Raw genomic sequence first — 6,623 nt, 5'->3', positions numbered from 1 at the left:
TGCGCCAGTCTTCCTCTGCAGCCCCATTTCCAACTCCTCCCACACTCGGGCACACTTGCCCTCAATCTGCTGTCTTCTCCAGCTTTACTGGACTGCCATCATGAGTCTGGGCAGGTGTGGCCCCATGTCATGGAGCCAATCTTCTCCGAGCTCCCACATAGGCACTGTAACTCAGGGGACCTGCCCCCCAGTTAGGCCTTGGTGGGGTAGTTACTTCCATCCCCCTGGCTCAGAGCATGGCCACAGCTATTTAACATATCTAAGCGACCAGCCAAAGGCTATAGATATGTTAAATGACCACACTAGAGGTTAGCTACAAGACTGTTGCTATGCAAAACAGCTCTCAGTGGCCCTGCTCCATTTGTCCCTTCCCCCAACCCACACCTGAGGGGTAGGGGTGAAGATATCTTAAAATCTCCTGGACACCTTGAGTTCTGGACCCCATTTCAAATGCCTATTTGGGGTCCCCCCTCTTGGCTGCACCCTGTAACATGATCACGTGCCGCCCATGGCCCTGATCACGTGCTGATCACGAGCTGTGCATGCTTTGATCATGTACAGCGCATACCCTGATCACACGCTGCACACGCTCTGATCACGTGCGGCGCTTGCCCTGATCACCTGCTGATCACGTGCTGATCACGTGCAGCCCATGCTCTGTTCACATGCTGATCATGTTCCACACATTCCCTGTTCACGTGCTGAGAACAGGCATGTCTTACATCTTTAGCATGTGCCAGATGGCATGTGAGGCACCTGACATGTCTCACATTGTTTTGTCTTTAATCTTACAAGGAAGGAGTCTGAGAATGAAGAAACTGAGGCCAAGAGGTCAGGTCACCAGCAGGAGGCCTCACAGCATTAAGTAGCAGATCAGGAGTTGAACCCATAGCTGATGAAGCCCCAGCTCAGCTTCTTTGCAAACTCATTTGGTTGAAGTCCTCTCTGCCAAGCTAGAAATTTTGGATATATTCTGTAGACAATTCTAAAATTTTTTTTTTAAAAAGCAGCTGAATATAAATATATAGGAAGTACTAAGGAAGAAGGAATTATTTCTGCTAGCGATAAGTCAGAAAAGCTACAGAGAGGAGGTGGGCCTGCTTTGGGGACTTGTATTTCCGGTTCATCAGCTCGTCTCCGCAGACGTTATCACCAGCTTTGGGTTCCAACACATGACCACGAACAGCACTTCCTAGTCACATGAGTCTCCCACCTGGGCATATTTTCAACAGGTTCTTCCTTTGGGATCCTTTATTTTTATTTGATCCCTTCAGAGCCTCACACGGTGGATTAGCAGTGAGCCCAAAGTTTGGAATTCAAATGCAGCAGTCACTTGCCGTTCCCAGGTATCTCCTTAACTGTTTCCTGGTGTAGGAAGGGGTCCTCTGTGGACTTTTGTTGCACGGCCTGCACCATGCTCAGACTTTTCTGCTCAGGGATGCCTTTCCCCACTCCCTCAAGGAGGCATCTCTTATAATGCTCTAAGAGAGAAAGGTCATCCCCTTAGGGTCCCGGTTGGGCTCAGTTACAGGTATTGCCCTGGGAAGGCCCAGAGCCCCATCTGGATTTTCTTGGTGCAACCTCCGAGCCTCTTCATTTGCCTTATCCAACACCAGCCTCTGCTCATCCCCCTTGTTGAAGCAAAGAATTCAATAAGACTTGTAAGTCTGCCCAATTGAGATGATAAATGGCAAAAAACTGACGCAACCAAATCAGTCATTTTAGCAGGATCAGGTCCATAAGAAGGGTTTGAGCTTTTCCAGTTTCACAGATCCAATGTAGTAAACAGAGTATGTGCCCGATGATATCCAGCAGGCCGGCCCTCTGGCCTTACTCCCACTGAAAGTCTCCAAAAAGGATACTGCCCTGCTCTGGTAAGGTCCTTTCCTCCACCGAATCTGGTTTCTTGACCGATTCAAGACAGGGATGCCAGCTCAGGCTCACTTTCCCCCTTTCACTCACAGGAGTGGATGCCCCAAGGCCGCGGGAACTCTGACCAGCCTGCAGCGGTCATAATATCTAGATCTTCCTCGCTCCTCTCCTCTGAGCTTCTTCTATCTTTCACATGCAAATTCCCTTTTCTCTGAGCCATTAACTTATTTTCTGTTTTGTTTTGTTTTGTTTTGTTTAACTGTGCATGCATCTTTATCATGTAAACTCAAAAAAACTTCTAGGTAAGGCATTTTGTGCCACTTCCCTGATTTTCGACAAAACAATTCTAGTTACAATATAATACAGTAATTTAGAGACCCATTCAGTGACCAGAGCTCTCCTGAGTCTAAATTATACAGGACACAAACAGAGCAGTACTGTAATAAAGCCACATACACTCTAGATATATGGTCATAAGTCGACAAATTAGCCAGAACTGGCCCGAAAGGGCTGTTTCCCGGAATGGAGACTTCCCCCACGTTCTACCAGATGGAGGTCCAAACAGAGGCCACCCAAACCAAACCAGATCGGACGCATTTTTTCAGATGGCGCTCTATAACCCAGAAAGATGCCTTTACCAAATGACCTAAGATGTGACCCTGGATTTTAACCGGAACCAGAAAGCACAACGATTCAATCAAACGTGTTAAATGACAAGAAGCGCCGGGAGTGAGGGGGAGAATCCCCGACTGAAATCACCTGGCAGCTGCTTGGGATTCTCTGAATCCAAACCCCCGGGGCCTCTCAGCCCAGGCAGCCGATGGGATTCCTCGCCACATACCCAGACTTACCCAAGAGTCCCAAAGTCGGTCCCGGTGCAGTCGCCAAAATATGAAACTGGAAAAGATACTGGAGTCCAGGCTGCCTGTCACTATCAAACCCAATGAGCAATGACAGCGATTGAACCTTTATGGGCACTGGTCATCTTGCCCCGGAGGACAGTGGTTCAGATACCATACTGAACTGCTTGCCGTCCTCCTGAGGCCCAAAGATGGAACTGCTTGTGGTCTCCTGGAGTCAGGGCAGGTCACACACTCAGTTTCTGGAGCAAAGCTTTTATGTGCTTGGATTACTAAGCTTATTAGCTATTACCTAAACTAAAATTTTCCAATTCAGTCCCCCATTGAACAACACACAAACGGTGCAGGACTGACACATGAACAAGTCATGGACACCCATGATCAGCATGTGAACAGCATGTGAATGGGGCATGGGCAGCACATGGTCAGAGGATGTGCAACATGTGATCAGAGCATGCGCAGCACGTGATCAGGGCACACACAACTCATGATCAGGAAATGTGCAGCACATGATCAAAGTGTGCATAGTGTGTGATCAGCGTGTGAACAGCACATGGGCCGCGCGCAATCAGAGCACGCACAACATGTGATCAGTGCATGGGCAGCATGTGATCAGGGCATGCGCCGCACATGATCAGAGCATAAGCAGCACATGATCAGAGCATGCACAGCACATGAACAGGGTGTGGGCGGCACATGAACAGGGTGTGGGCAGCACGTGATCAACATGTCAACAGCATGTGAACATGAAACCAGAAAAGGCACCAGTGTTCAGGCTGCCTGTCACTACCAAACCCAATAAGCAATGACAGCGATTGAATCCTTGTGGGCACTTTATTCAGATGGCTGGCAGTCTGAGAAGATGGCAGGTCCATACCCTCACAGACCATATTAAACTCCATTTTTAAATGAGTGTAGGTAACAGGTTTGGAATGCAGGGAAAAGTTAATTGGATTAAAAAAACCCACCCCCCAATATAGAGCATGTTCTCCCCCAGCCCACGGTTGGTGGAAGGGGAGAAGCCAATGATAACAACTTAAGATACTTTTTTAACAGTACGTATAGTGCCGAGTATACGGTCATATAGGAAGCCCCAGATCATAGGGGTAGTAAGAGCCACATCAAGGGATCTGGGCTTTACTTTGAGCCACGGTAAAACTCTGGGTTTTGAACAGGGGGCAGATGAATGTTTCAGAAAAATCCCTCAGGATACAGGACGGGAGAATGAATAAATGTTGGGGTGAAAATGCTGGAGGCAGGAAGCCCAGTCATGCTACTGCTTCTCTCTTGCCATTGCAGAACCTGAGATGAGAGCTAAACTAAATACTGTGGCTGGAGAAAAGTTAATGAATTCAAATGACCTAAGGAATGTGAATTGATAGCCAAATTATGATGGATTATATTGGGAATTAAGAAAGAATGACTTACAGCTTCTCGATTTGGGCCGATGGATGGATGAATGAAGAGACCATTCACGTAGAAGAAGACAGTCTTTGGGAAAGACGTCCCAATCTGGGATGGAGCAGAGCAGTCACGTGTGCACCTCCTTCCTTCTCTCCTCAGATATAAATCTCTTTCATCTGTCTGGTGAAGCAAAGAAAATAGCTTGGTGGTTTTTCCTTCTCCAGTGAGACAGGAAGTCCTCCCTCTCACGCCATCCTGGAAACGTCCTCTCCTAGGCGCTTCTGTTCCAGAGCGTCTTTCATGCTTTCAGACGCTCTCTGCTTTCCCCCGACATGGGGCTTAATGGTCTCTTCTGCTGGAGTGTAGCTGCCACTGGGGTTTTACTCATCACTGTTTCCACAAAACCTAGAGCAAATGATGACTGAAGGCATAAAAGAAAAGAGTGCCCCGAAGCTTAGCGCGGCTGTGCCCCCAGAGGGAAGTGACTTCTCAGACGACTGTCAGCAGCTGTCTGAGAAGCTGAGAATTCCCAGACAGCAGCTCATCACAGGCCGCGCTGGGGTCGTCGCACACAGTTCAGGCAAAAGTCTAACTTCAAGGCCTCCGGGCTGCCTGGCTTTCAGTTCTGAGTTGAGAAGGCCACTCTTTCTGCAGGGTCACTCTGGGACAACCAGCAGAAAGCTCACAATCTAATGATAATAATAATAATAATAATAATAATAATAATAATAAATTTTAATCCTTATTTCAGGATATACATGCTTGGAGAGAGGGGAAGGGAGGAAGAGAGAGAAGGAGAGAAGCATCAATGTGAGAAATAGCAATGGTTGTTTTCCATACATACCCTGACCTGGCACTGAACCTGCAACCCAGGCATGTGCCCTGACAGGGAACCGAACCTGTGACTTTTCGTTTTACAGGACGATACTCCAACCAACTGTGCCACACAGGCCAGGGCAGGAAGCCTGCAATTTTATGTAGGAGAGCAGCTGGCTGGCACACATGGCCCAAGTGCTCCTTCTGGTGTGTTTCTCCTCTTTAGACTGTGAGCTCCATGAGGGGAGACTGGGTCTTATGATTTCCCCCCAGACTTCAGGGTGCCGGACACTTAAGGGGAGCTCAGTGCAGCTGTGTTAAATAAGCAGCCGTGTTAAATAAGCAACTGTGTATGTTCAGGCAGAGTTACTGAGCTGCCATCATATCGTGGTTTTTTGAAAATAAAATCTCTCTTTTTTTAAGATTTTATTTATTTATTTTTAGAGAGGGAAGGGAAGGAGAGAGAGAGAGAGAAACATCAATGTGCGGTTGCTGGGGGCCATGGCCTGCAACCCAGGCATGTGCCCTGACTGGGAATTGAACCTGTGACACTTTGGTTCGCAGCCCATGCTCAATCCACTGAGCTACGCCAGCCAGGGCGTAAAATCTCTTCTTTTGAAAATTGATTTAAAATTATAAAAGCAGTAACACTTAAAATTCAAATAATAAAAATATTATACAAAGAAAAGGCACCCCTCATCTCTCCTCTCCAATCCCAAATATCTATCTATCTATCTATATAATCTATCCATCTCTGGTACCAGTTGGTTCTGAACGTTCTGAGTCAAGCACTAAAAGCAACTGAACATTTCTGTTTGTAAAGTGCACCTGCCTGTATTTACCAGAACTGGCTAGACATCGAATCTTGGTTATCCGGAGGGACTCTCTCTCTCCCTTGAGGCTGGTCAAGAACCCCAGCACTTATGGGATCCAGGAAGGTTGATGATGGGCCTTGGGTCGCTAGTTAATTATGCTTCTGTTCTCAGTGCTTCCTGTTTATAACACCAAAGGCTAGTGGGGCAAGTCACAGAAAAAATAGATAGAAATAGACATTAATTCTACAAATATTTATAGTGTACTCCAATGCGCTGAGCTTTGTTGTAAGTCCTTGAGTGTATCTCACTCCCTTTGTGAGCTTTATTATAATTTTAATAATTTAAAAAATGGATTCTTTTTTATTTTTCAGTACTCTCTTGGCTTCTTATTTGTTAGCATTTTCTCTTCTAGGTGAACTTTAAATTGCTCAGTAAGTTTTGTAAACAATCCTTTAAACTCGATTGGGATTTCATCACTTTATAAATTGATTGCATTAATTTGCAGAGTATAGTTATTGACCAAATTAAGCAATTAAATGATTTACCATTTGGATCCTCCCATTAAAAAGTTGTGTTTCCTTTATATGCCCAGTTTGCCTTTTTTCAAAAATGAAGATGAGCGTTTTATTAATACCTCACAAGATTTCTGAAATTAAAGAAATCATCTAGATTATTCCCCGCACATTATGACAAGATAACAAATGTTCGTTGCTATTATTATCACTATTATTTTTATTTTTCCCTTGACTATTTATTTCTTTAGATCTTTCTGTCTTTACAATGTAGCTTTACAGCTTTATGTCTAATAATTTATAGGTTTGGTTATTACTTTGTTTCCATTGTGTGTTCTAGTTGT

This window comes from Phyllostomus discolor, chromosome 14 (assembly GCF_004126475.2).
Source record: "Phyllostomus discolor isolate MPI-MPIP mPhyDis1 chromosome 14, mPhyDis1.pri.v3, whole genome shotgun sequence".
Taxonomy (NCBI): Eukaryota; Metazoa; Chordata; class Mammalia; order Chiroptera; family Phyllostomidae; genus Phyllostomus; species Phyllostomus discolor.
This window is presented reverse-complemented; position numbering follows the sequence as displayed.